Raw genomic sequence first — 12,419 nt, forward strand, 5'->3', positions numbered from 1 at the left:
TGTACTTCCTGTCAGATTGCCAGCAGGTGGTAAGAGTGGGCTCCCTCACCTCTGCCCCTCTGACTCTCAACACTTGTGCCCCTCAGGGCTGTGTACTAAGCCCCCTTCTTTATTCTCTGTATACCCATGACTGTGTCACCACCCACAGCTCCAACCTGCTAATTAAATTTGCCAATGACACTGCACGGATTGGCCTCATCTCAAACAATAATGGGGTGGCCTACAGGGAAGAAGTCATCTCATTTGCTCTGTGGAGTTAAGAAAACAACCTCTCCCCCAATGTCGCAAAAACAAAGGAGATGATTGTGGATTACAGGAGGAATGGATACAGGCTAACCCCTATTGACACCAATAGATCTGGGTTTGAGTGAGTGAAGTTTTAAGTTCATCAGCATAAACATCACCGAGGATTTCACGTGGTCTGTACAAACCAGCTGTGTGATGAAAAAAGGCACAACAATGCCTCTTTTACCTCAGACGGTTAAAAATATTTGCTATGGGCCGCCAGATCCTAACAACTTTCTATAGGGGCACAATTGAGAGCATCCTGACTGGCTGCATCACTGCCTGGTATGGGAAATTTACTTCTCTCAATTGCAGGACACTGAAGAGAGTGGTGCAGAGAGCCCAGCACATCTATAGATGTAAACTTCCCACTATTCAGGACATTTACAAAGACAGGTGTGTGAAAAGGGCCCAAAGGATCATTGGGGACAACCACAAACTGCTCCAGCTGCTACCATCCAGGAAATGGTACCATAGCACAAAAGCCAGGCCCAACAGGTTCCAGGACAGTTTCTTCCACCAGGCCATCAGGCTGCTTAATTTATGCTGATGCAACTGTCTTTCTATGTTATATTGACTATCCTGTTGTACATAATATTTATTATAGATTACTTTAAGACTTATGGATTATAGATTAAATTGCACATTGCACATTTAGACGGATGTAAAGTGAAGACTTTTACTCCTCATATATATGAAGGATGAAAGTAATAAAGTCAATTCAAATCAATTCAATTCAATGCTGGGTCCACTGGTGTTGCCCATGGACTCCGCACAAGCTTGGAAAGAATTCCTTCAAACTCCATGCAATCATAGCTCACCCTCTACTTTATCAAGGATAGTATAAGGAACCAGGCAGGCTTTGTAGAACTTGGAAGCAACATTTTTATTTAATGCTGTTTTACCCTTGATATGTTTGAGTTTTCCAGTACCATCCTTGAACACTGCTGTGGTATCATCCAGTACATTTCTTAACTCATTTTCAGTTTATCTTTTGCAGGGAATGTGGCTTGATATTTGTGCATGAATCTCCAACCAAGATGTAGTTGTTTCAGCCAATCACGCTCCACAATGCTGACCCTCCTGTTTTTACCACACACAAGCACAAGGTGGCATGTTAATCGTTGTATTTCACTGTTACAAATGTCATTTCCATGGGATTTATTTTTCTCCAGTGTAGTTAGATTCCTGCATGCTTCAGTTTAGTACCTTTGAAATGTCGTTCAAGCTCATTTTATGGAATGACTGATCAGCTGAGCCAGCGTCCAATTCTATTTTAATTAATCTGTCATTCACTTCTGGTGTAAGCCATGTTGCTTGTCTATTGTTAGTTTTAACATTGTAAATCTCAAGGCTACTCAGTCCAGTGTCATTCCCATCATTGTCTGATTATTCATCAACAGCATGCAGATTAGTATTCTTTTTGAAACTGCAACTTGACTTCCCTGTGCAATCCATTTACTTTTGTCTGCCTGATGCGCTCCTTGTCACTTTTAAATCTGCACTGGTCTGGTGTATGTAATCCCTTGTTGCAATGAGCGACTGAAGCGAACCCAAGTGCAGGACACAGGCACGGAGACTGAGTTTGGTTGCTTACACGGGTGTAAATGCTGAACAGCAGACAGGAGGGATCTTGACATACAGCCCTGATATGGAGCCTTGACTTAGAGACTTGACACGAAACCTTGACTCAGAGACTTGACACGAAGCCTTGACTCAGAGTACTGATATGGAGCCTTGACACTGAACCTTGACACGAAGCCTTGACTCAGAAACTTGACACGAAGCCTTGACTCAGAGACTTGACACGAAGCCTTGACTCAGAGTACTGATATGGAGCCTTGACACTGAACCTTGACTCAGAGGGATGAAGCCTCATAGGAAAACCTTGAAACTGGAACTAAACTTAGAACAAACAGTTCTAAGCGGTCGGGAAATGCAGTTATCACACAGGAATAAGACCAACAAACTGGAGATTAGTGGCTGTGACGTTGAAGTTCTTATACTGAGTTCTAAATGGAAACCAGGAGTGCCATCATCAAACAGAATAGGAAGCAACTGGGAAATTAATGATTGGGACCATGGCATAGTCCAAGAAAATTATGAGCAAGATAGGGAATAAATGATCAGGACCATGACAATACACACCCCCTCCCTAACGGGAGCCTCTAGGTGATCCAACAGGCTTGTGCGGATTGTCCTGATGGAAATCCCAGATGAGCAAAGGGTCCAAGATGAAGGAGCAGGGAATCCAGGAATGTTCCTCTGGGTTGTATCCCTCCCAACCGACCAGGTATTGGAGATCTCTGCCTCGGTGACGCACATCCAGTAATCACCGGACGGTATACACTGGGTGGTTGTCAATGACCCAGGTGGGCTACAAGCTGTAGGGAGTTTGGGAAGGGTTAAAAATTGCATAGCTTTAGAGAATCGGTCCATCATGGTGAGTACGGCAGTGTTCCCATGTGAAGGGGGTAGTCCCGTAATGAAGTCCAGCGTAATGCAAGACCAAGGGTGGCTAGGAACAGGTAGGGGAAGAAGCAATCCAGCAGGTGGTTGGTGGGAGGCTTTTCCATGAGCACAAACAGAACAGGCAGAGACAAAGGAATGTGTGTCAGCATCGACGGAGGGCCATCAGAAATGTTTCTTCAGGAGGGACAGAGTCCAATCAATCCCAGGATGACAGGTGAAACAAGACATGTGCCACCACTGAAGAACCTGAGATTGAACGGAATCGGACACAAAGAGGTGTTTGGAGGGTCTGTTTCCTGGGTCAGGTTGAGTTTGTTAGGCCTCTTTGATTATGGTCTTGATCTCCCAGGTGAGGGCAGCCATTACACTGGATGGTGGAAGGATGGTCTCAGGGTTAGGAAGGCCCTCCTCAGAAATATATTGACGTCAGGGTTCTTATATTGAGTCCCTAATGGAAACCAGGTGTGCCATCATCAAAGAGAATAGGAAGCAATTGGAAAATTAACAATCAGGACCATGGCATAATCAAAGAAAATTAGCAACAATATAGGGAATAAATGATGGGGACCATGACATCCCTACCACAACAGTGCCACAATTTGTTTGGTCAGGCAGGTTTCTGTTTAAACATTGCAATTTTGTTCACACTCACTTTTGCTCCTGACTGACATTTAATTGTGTTTCTGGCTGCTCTTTCCATTGATACAGCAATTTAGACTGCTCTCTTAAATGTGAGTTATGCTTCATTTAGGAGCATTCTTGAAAGATTCCACAAACTAAGTGGTAGTTCAGTGGATTATTAAGCCAATCACTGAATTGATTTGCTCAATGCAGCCAACTTAGCTGAAATGAACTCACTTTCCTTTTTATTCCACTAATGAAACCTGAAGTGTTCTACAATCATCAATGGTTTTGGTCTATATGTTCCTGCAGTACGTTCACTATATCAACATAGTTTATTTCTGTCATTCGGTTGGAGCAGTTAAACATTGAAGGAAGTGTATGCTTTTCCATATGTAGGACTCAGTATCACTGGCACTTGCTTTTCATTGGCTATTTCATTTGCTTCAAAATACTGTTCAATCTATTCAGTATACACGATCTAATTATCTGTTGAGTAATTGAAAGCATCTATCATTCCCATGTTACCAGGCATTTGTGCTTGTTAAAAATTTATTATTATCACCCAGTACTCCCTGTTTATGAATGCATGAATTTCATGTTTTTTGACTTTTTAAAAACTCCCCTTATGAAAAAAACGTGTTGCACTTCAACGGGTAGGTAATCATCTTGGTTCATTTTAAACTTTCCTTGTCACCACTGTTATGTTTTATAACTCCAGAAATTAATTGAATGAGAAACACAGCAGCCCAGGGGTACTCATGTTCTTAATTTTACTTTAGCAAGGTTCTCACATGGGATGTGGTGGCATTATGATGTATGCCATCCACAGACTTCTTACATATAACCCATAATGAATTATATAAACAAACAAACAATGCTTAATCAAACAATATATTTACCATATTACTCAAATATTACTGCAATATTAAATACACAACAATTATGCCACCATATCATGTGAGAGCACCTCACTAAAGAAAAATTATATAGACAAAGTATATCTTGGCTCCTGTGTTTTTCTTTTGGTTAGTTTCTGGAGTTATCAAACATAACAATAATCTTGATTAACATTTCAGTGCAGTTCCAAAATAAATAAGGCTACTTTTGCAGAATTGTTACCTCTTTAAGTCCATCTTAAACTGACAGCTACCTTTTCTCTTAGGTACACTTAAAAGAATCTCATGCACTATTAGGGAGGAACACAAAATTCTCCAAATGTGCCAGTCAACATTTGCCCTTCAGTCAACAACACTGAAAAACAAATTACAAGGCAATTTATCTCAATTGCTGTGTGGGGGGGGGGGGGGTCCCTTTGTGTACAGACTGACAGCTGAAAGAGAAAAGAAAGCTGCCAAGTGCTTTAGATGTCAGGAGTATGTGAACAACATTATACTAAAGCAAATTCATCCTTATGAAGATGTCTTCCCCTGAAGTGTTAAGAGAAATGAAGGTGTTAAGAACAATGACTTGTAACTTTTATTTGATTTAAATTAATAAATATTTTAATAATACATTTAAAATCAATTTATAGAAATAACTATTATACTTCAAGAACTGGTGCTCTCCAAGCATGATTATGACATAAAAGTAGTCAATTAGCCCAATGTTTTCTTTTTGTAGAGTGATATAGTCAACACATTGTCCAGATATAGAGTAACACCATGGCCCATTTAATTTCCTTCTGAAAGCATTGATCATCTCCATTTCGACCAAACTTGTGAATAGTGACTTCCAGATAATTACCATGCACTGATTCATAAAGCTCTTCCCACTTCCTCTTCATTCTTTTTGCCCACAAGCATAAATGTCACCTTGTCATCAATCAAAAGAGGTAACTTTTCCATCTCTAACTTATCTAAACCTGTTATATTCTTGTACCACTCCATTAAATCACACATATGCCATTTGCTCCAATGGGAATAATACCAGCTTCTCCAATTTGATCACATAGATTAAATCCTTCAACTCCGAGCTCAAAACAAACACTAGACCATATCATGAGTAGACTTACAATTGAGCATCAAACCACAGTTCAAGTGTTCCTTAAATACTCAATTCTTGGTGCTCAAAACATAATTACCAATTAGTGGGAATGTCTCGAACCCTTATAGGGGTTGTGTCAGCTATCTGTACTCTGGGGATTTTGAGTGTCTACATCTTAGAAGCTGGTGCTATTGGAGCCATCTTGTAACAGGACCCCCCTCCCCTAGGGCTGACTCCTGACAGCGCTGGCTGCTGAGAGAGGTGATGATGTTATTGTGAATGAGAAGCAGATCCAAGGTGTCTCTTTAGGCACCCAACTCCTCTCTTTCTAGATTCCACTCAGAGAGGTAAATTGTCACAACCACGGATTTGACAGTGCAGCAGATACGGCAATTGTGCTTGTGAATGTGCACGTGTCAGCTAATTATTATTTCATTGTGATAATATTTAACTCCATTAATTCCGTCGTAGTATTTCTCAAGACTTAGACACAGCAACACTTCGCTGCCAGCTTGCATTCCGCCTTGCCTGAGAAACTGGACTGTCAAGTCAACTGACTCTGAAGACTAGCAGTGTTCATTTTATTCTTAGTTGTTCTTTTCGGCCGCAGTGTAGGCTTTGTTTTCCATTTGAGAGTTTTAGTTAACGGCCCTGTTTAGCCTAGTGTTTGTTTTTGTTCACCTTTAACACTGTTCGCATTAAAGTCTGTGAACTATCAATCAGCTTCAGCGTCTCTTACATTGCACTTGGGCCATATCTGGACCTGGTGACACAAATCATGAGTGGACAGCCAGACTTGTTGTCCAGGCTCTAAAGCAGGTCCCTGACTCTCTCTTGGTTTGAGTTGGTCTCCTCTTTCTGGGTAAAGTCCATCAAAAGCTTTCACCCTGATCTATCTTCAGCTGCAGGGACCACAACCTTGGTCTCTTTTTCCAGAAAGAGAGGTGGAGGACAACCCAACGGGCACTCAAACAGTGATACCCCGTGTGCTGAATGCTGTAAGGTGTTGCAGGCAACCTCTGCCCACATCACACGATCATACCACTCATCTGGTCTTTCTGAAGTCGGGCATCTTATGGAGCATCCTAAATCTTGGTTGGTCCACTCTATCTGGACATTGGACTGCAGGTGAATCCCAGAGGAAAGGCTTACTGTTGCCACTATTGGTTTGCAAAACACCCTCCAAAAATGGGATGCGACTTGTAGACCACGATCCGAGACAATTTCCACTGGGAATCCATGGATCCTGAAGACCTGGTCCAGGACAATCTCTGCCACACAAGGGTGCACTTGCACTGCACCAAGGTAATGCACTTGCAGGCTTTCAAAAACCAATTAGCAACTACCATGATGAATAACTTTCCCTTAGATGGTGGGAGACATGTGACAAAGTCCATGGAGATGTAAGCTCAAGTTATTTCCAGAACAGGTAGGGTTAGCCTTTAGGTTGGGTATGGGGTTCCTTGTTCAAGGTGCACACCTCACATGCCTTCATATACTGCTGAACCTCTCATCATTCTAGGCCACCTGAGGGTCCTGGCAACCCCTAGGTGCACTGACATCATCAACAAGTGTCCCCATTGGTGCACCCAGGACCAGATGGGACTTCGGGTGAACAGCCCACCTGGAGGACCATTCCTAGGAATCTCCCCTTGTGTGTGGGCCTTGTGAACAGGAGCACCAATACCCCAGTGAATTGGTGCTGCCGCCTTAGCTTGGGGCAAAGTGGTGGTAGACTGCTCTTCTCATTCCGATTCTTCAAACTGAAGGGATAGAGCGTCTGGTTTCTGTTTTTTGCCCCAGTCAGTAAGTCAGGATGAATTCAAAGTGGCTAAAGAACAAAGCTCACCTAACCGCCAGGAATTCAGCCTCTTGGCTTCCTGATTATAAGCCAAGTTCTTGTGGTCAGCCCAAACAATAAAAGGGTCCTTGGACCCTTATAGTCTGTGACACAAGGCTAACTTAACTGCAAGAAGTTCCTGATTCCCAATGTCATACTTCCTCCTTGCCGGGATAGCCACCTGGGGAAGAATGCACACGAATGCAGCTTACTGTCTGAAGGTGGTTGTTGGGACGAGATGGCACCCACTCCAATGTCTGAGGCAAAAGCAGCTTCCATCTCATAGTCCACAAAAACGAGCCTGTGGATTTCTTAGTTAGTGCTGTCAGTAGACGTGCCACTGAGCTGAAATTCCTGATGAACTTCGGGTAGAAGCTAGCAAACCTCCAAGAATCACTGGACCTTTTTGATACTGGATGGTGGTGGCCAGTCTCTGACTGTCTAGGTCTTGGAAAGGTCCATCTTGAGATGGTCATTAGAGATGATGAAACCCAAAAATGAAACAGTCATCATGTGAAATTCTGACTTCTCCAACTTGACATAAAGTCCATGGGCTAGAAGTCTCTTTAACATGTCCATGACATGAGCAAAATGCTTCTCCATGGACTTCAAGAAGATTAGGATATCATCCAAATAGACAAAGGCATACCTATGGAGAATATACTGGAGCACATCATTTATAAAGGCTTGGAAAATGTCTGGGGCGTTTGTAAGGTCGAAGGGCATAATCAGGTGCTCATAGTGCCCTATCGGTGTATTGAATACAGTCTTCCACTCATTGCCTTCCCTAATACGGACCAGATTGTATGCACTCCTTGGGTCTAGTTTTTTGAATACGCTCTCCTTGAAGCATCTCAAAAGCCGTATTCATGAGGGGAAGGGGTTAGCAATTCTTGGCTGTTATGCGGTTTAATCCCCTATGATCAATGTACAGCCACAGGCTCCCATCTTTCTTTTGTATGAAGAGGAAGCCTGCACCAGCTCCTGAAGTGGAGGGCCAAATGAAGCCTGTGTCAAGAGCTTCTTTTATATACTCTATTGCGCTTCTCTTTGGGCCTGAGGGCATGTATAATCGACTCCGCTGGTGACAAGTACCAGGCAGCAAGTCTATAGTACAGTTGTAGGGTCGGTGCGGAAGAGTTGAGGACTTTACCTTGCTGAAGAACTCCTCCAAGCCCTTGCAGACGGAAGGGAATTTGATCAGTATGAGCATTGCAATCTCCTCTGGACCTTCTTTTGAGGACGACTCCTGAGCCCTCTTAGGTGACCTGGTGATTCAACAGACCTGGGAGTCCTCTCTCTATGCTCACAAAGTTCCCTCATTGGAATAGTGGCCAAACCAGAGTCTGAATTCCCATCTGAATCCTCAGACAATGGCAGCGAGGCTTTACAGACGGTTCTTGCCCCCTTGGGAACAGTCTTCAAGGATTGGCATAAAGGAGTCTTTCCCTTCCTTGAGACCTGCCTGCGGGATTCCCTAAGCTTCGCAGCAAGTTTCCCAGACTTGTTGGGAATCTTTTTGGACTTCTACTGAACAATAGATTCCCTCTCTCTAGTTCCAGTGGGAACCCGATTAGACTGTGTTGAGACTCGCACAAATCCATTGGTTGGAACCAGCTGGTCTGCTCTTGAGGACAGGACTAGTTCTCCAGAAGTTCTTAGGTTCCCATGCACTGGAAGCTGTTCCCTTATTGGGTGTTGGTCACAAGAGAATGTGGGTGTCAGAACAACATGCTTAAGCAAACCCTTTTACAATGACTGGCCCAGGCAGTAATTGTCCCCTCCCTCCAGTCGACGGATGGGTTATGCAGGGAAAGCCAAGGGTACCCAAGGATCAGGGATATGAATGCAGAATCAATAATGTGGATGACATTAGTTTTTACATGATCCCCTATCCTTAACTGCAAACCAGTTTGTTGCTGGATCTGCCTGGGCCCTAGCGGGCATCTGCCCAAGACAGTTGCAGGCATGGCTTGGCTCATCTCTCACGGCGGTATGTCGAACCGACGGGCTGTTCCTAAATCCAGAGAATTACCCACTGCCCCAGAGTCCACAAAAGCCCACACTTGCCTTAATTTCCTACCCCAGGTGAACTCCACCTTCGGCATGAAACCAGAACCCATGGGTTTGGGCATAGTGGCTGCTACCATCATACTTCCGACACTGGACGGTCCTAACAGTTCTCTAGGTGGCTGCAGCTTCGTTCGTTTGGCCTGCAGGTGACCTACTTCCCCGTAGTAAAAGCAGTGACTTTGACTCCAATGTCAAGATCTGTCATCGGCGGATAGTCCAGCACCACCGACCTGCATGGATTTGACTGGATCTTGAGCAGACGATGGGCTGGTCATGGTCCAAGGTTGGGAAGTGAAACTACAATGTGTAGGGACTAGGCTCGGACTGGCTCGCTTCAACCCCCTGATGTGGTCCCTCTCTCACTCTGCCAGATGATTATTGAGACAGATTGACTAGTCGATCAGATCCTCTAAATTTTCTGCTGGCTCTCCCAAGGTGAGGGCATTCTTCAGTTCATCCATCTGTGGCAGACAGATGTGGCAGTCTGTTCTTCCAGATGAGGCATCACCGTTCCAGCCACCCTCCTGGGCCAAGGTCTGAAATTTGATTACATAATCGGCTGCTGGAAGTCCCCCTGATGAACCTTCATTAGGTGATCCGAGGCTCGGCTGGCTCCAGCGAGGAGATGAAACACCTTCCACATGGTGGCCATGATTTCTTTCAAATCTGAGCAAATCTCTGACCTACATTCGCAATGCGCGATGGTCCAGGCCAGGGCTCTTCCAGTCAGAAGAAAGACAATGAAGCCCACCTTTCCACCCTCTGAAGGGAACCGGGATGGCTGGAATTCAAATACTAATGAGCATTAGATGTGGAAGCTGCTGCAAGAAACCAGGTCACCATCGAATCTCTCCGGGCTTGGAAGATGGACTGGCTTACCCGAGTGACTTTGGCTTCCTTCCTGCAATAGTTGGCACATGGAGACTTGGAGGTCATGTATCTTCAGGCTCTGTATGGAAACCTCCTCAGAGTGGCTGGTCACAACTGACTAAAGGCTCTGATAGCTCATTGGTTCCATGTTGGCTCAACCGTATAGCTCAATAATGAAATGACCTTCCTGTCAAAAAGGATTCTGAATGTGTTTTGGCCACATTTTATACAAGGACAGGTAGATATATCTGGTATGGATAGTTGGGATGAAGGGCTTGTTAACGTGCTTGTAACATTATTTGTGTCCCAAAGGTTCCTGGTTCACAGGGGACAGCCCGGGAAGGACATAGTCCTAATGTAGGCAATGGGATTTCTGCAAATGGGCAGAAAGTTTGTTGTGAACATGGAGGACTGAATGGGTAATTTCTAAGCAGTTTGACTTTATTACTCCTTCTCCATGACCCTCTTTCTATCAGGAACTATATATGGACCAAGAGAAGAGGAGTTGGAGGCAGAAGGCAATAAACTACTGCTGATTTTGTGGTAGAAGATAGTGCTACTATTATTGTGTCTTCCTCTGCTGAAAGCCAGATCAGATATTGGCATTTTAAGAAGTGAAAGTAGTTTACATGACTGTGGCCACTTTATTAGGCACACCTGTACACCTGTTCATTAATGCAAATATCTAATCAGCTAACCATGTAGCAGCAAAAAAGTGCCTAAATGTATGCACACATGCTCAAGAGGTTCAGTTGTTGTTCAGGCCAAGCATCAGAACGAAGAATGAATGTGATCTAAGAGACTTTGATGGTGGAATGATCATTGATGCCAGATGGGGTGATTTGAGTATCTCAGAAACTGCTACTATCCTGGGCTTTTCATGCACAACAGTCTCTATCGTTTACAAAGAATGGTGTAAGAAACAAAAAACTTCCAGTGAGTGACAGTTCTGTAAGCAAAAATGCCTTGTTAATTAAGGAGGTCAGAGGCGAATAGTCAGACTGGTTCAAGCTGTATGGAAAGTGACAGTAACTCAAATAACCACACATTACAACTGTGGTGTGCAGTAGAGCAACTCTGAATGCACAACACGTTGAACCTTGAAGTGGGTAGGCTACAGGAGCAATGCTACACATTTCTATGCCGGCCACTTTCAATACCTTGATAGACAAACAAAGGGAAAGGATCATATTTCTTTTTCCATTGAGATACGACCACAGGCCCTTGAAATTCCTTTTGTACCTTGTATTCCCAAGTAGGGTCCCAAAGCATTCTGTTCACTGCCAGCTCGTGGTAGGTTGCTGTGCCTTGGGAGTTGGGACATTAAATCTGTCAGGGGTCATGAGTGTTTAGTACAGTTAGGTCACTGATCAATTTTCCAATCCAGTGTGTGTCCCAGTAGTTCTGGGAAATTTGTATTTCCTGCCCTCTGTCAGCATATCAAGATTCTTCTCCGACTACAGGGTCTGAGGCAATGCTCATGTTTCTTTCCCACATGATATCCAGAAGTAAATTTCACCAAATGAACCAAACTATTCTGCAGCTTAAACTTAATACTTATTTTTCATTTAGTTAAACTTTTTCTATTGTTTACCCATGTGATTAAGTCTTTCTCATTCGTATGTGTGACATATAACGTATTCCATCTGTCCATAAATGCTCGATAATACTGATGTAATACCTCTATTCAAGCTGTCTCTCTGCAGATCTGAATACATCTATTTACAACTGCATTACTAATGAACTGATGTAAAGCACAACAGTGGCCTTGGTTTGGCATTAATGCTGCAGCTGAGTGTTCTGTAGTTCAAAGTGAATGTTTTGAGATCATCAGTTAGGGCGATGCCCTACCACTTAACTTTAATGATCAATAGATTCATTAGAAAATTTCAGGATGTTCTTATTACAATACCAGAAGTTTAAATATGACAGAAAGTCAATTCAATCAATGGCAAAATGATAGCAAAGATTGTTAGTGGAAAAAATACTTAAAGCTCTTGCTCTTCTCTAAAATTACTTTATGAATTAAAGCTGCAAAGTTCATCTAAAGGTGAAAAAATACTGAATTCCAATATGGCAATCCATTTGCTTGTGCTTTTATGATGTGAGTTGTGCTAACCACCATAAGAAGTAGAAAAAAAGATTTAATTAGGCATATAAAGCTGTGAGAGGCCTCAATAAAGTAGTGCATTTATGTACAAGGATACACAATACATTTATGAGGGTCCAGCACTCTGCACCAGAAATATGGCTTGAAAATACAAAGATAATC

Source organism: Hemitrygon akajei, chromosome 13 (assembly GCF_048418815.1).
Source record: "Hemitrygon akajei chromosome 13, sHemAka1.3, whole genome shotgun sequence".
In the NCBI taxonomy this organism is placed as follows: Eukaryota; Metazoa; Chordata; class Chondrichthyes; order Myliobatiformes; family Dasyatidae; genus Hemitrygon; species Hemitrygon akajei.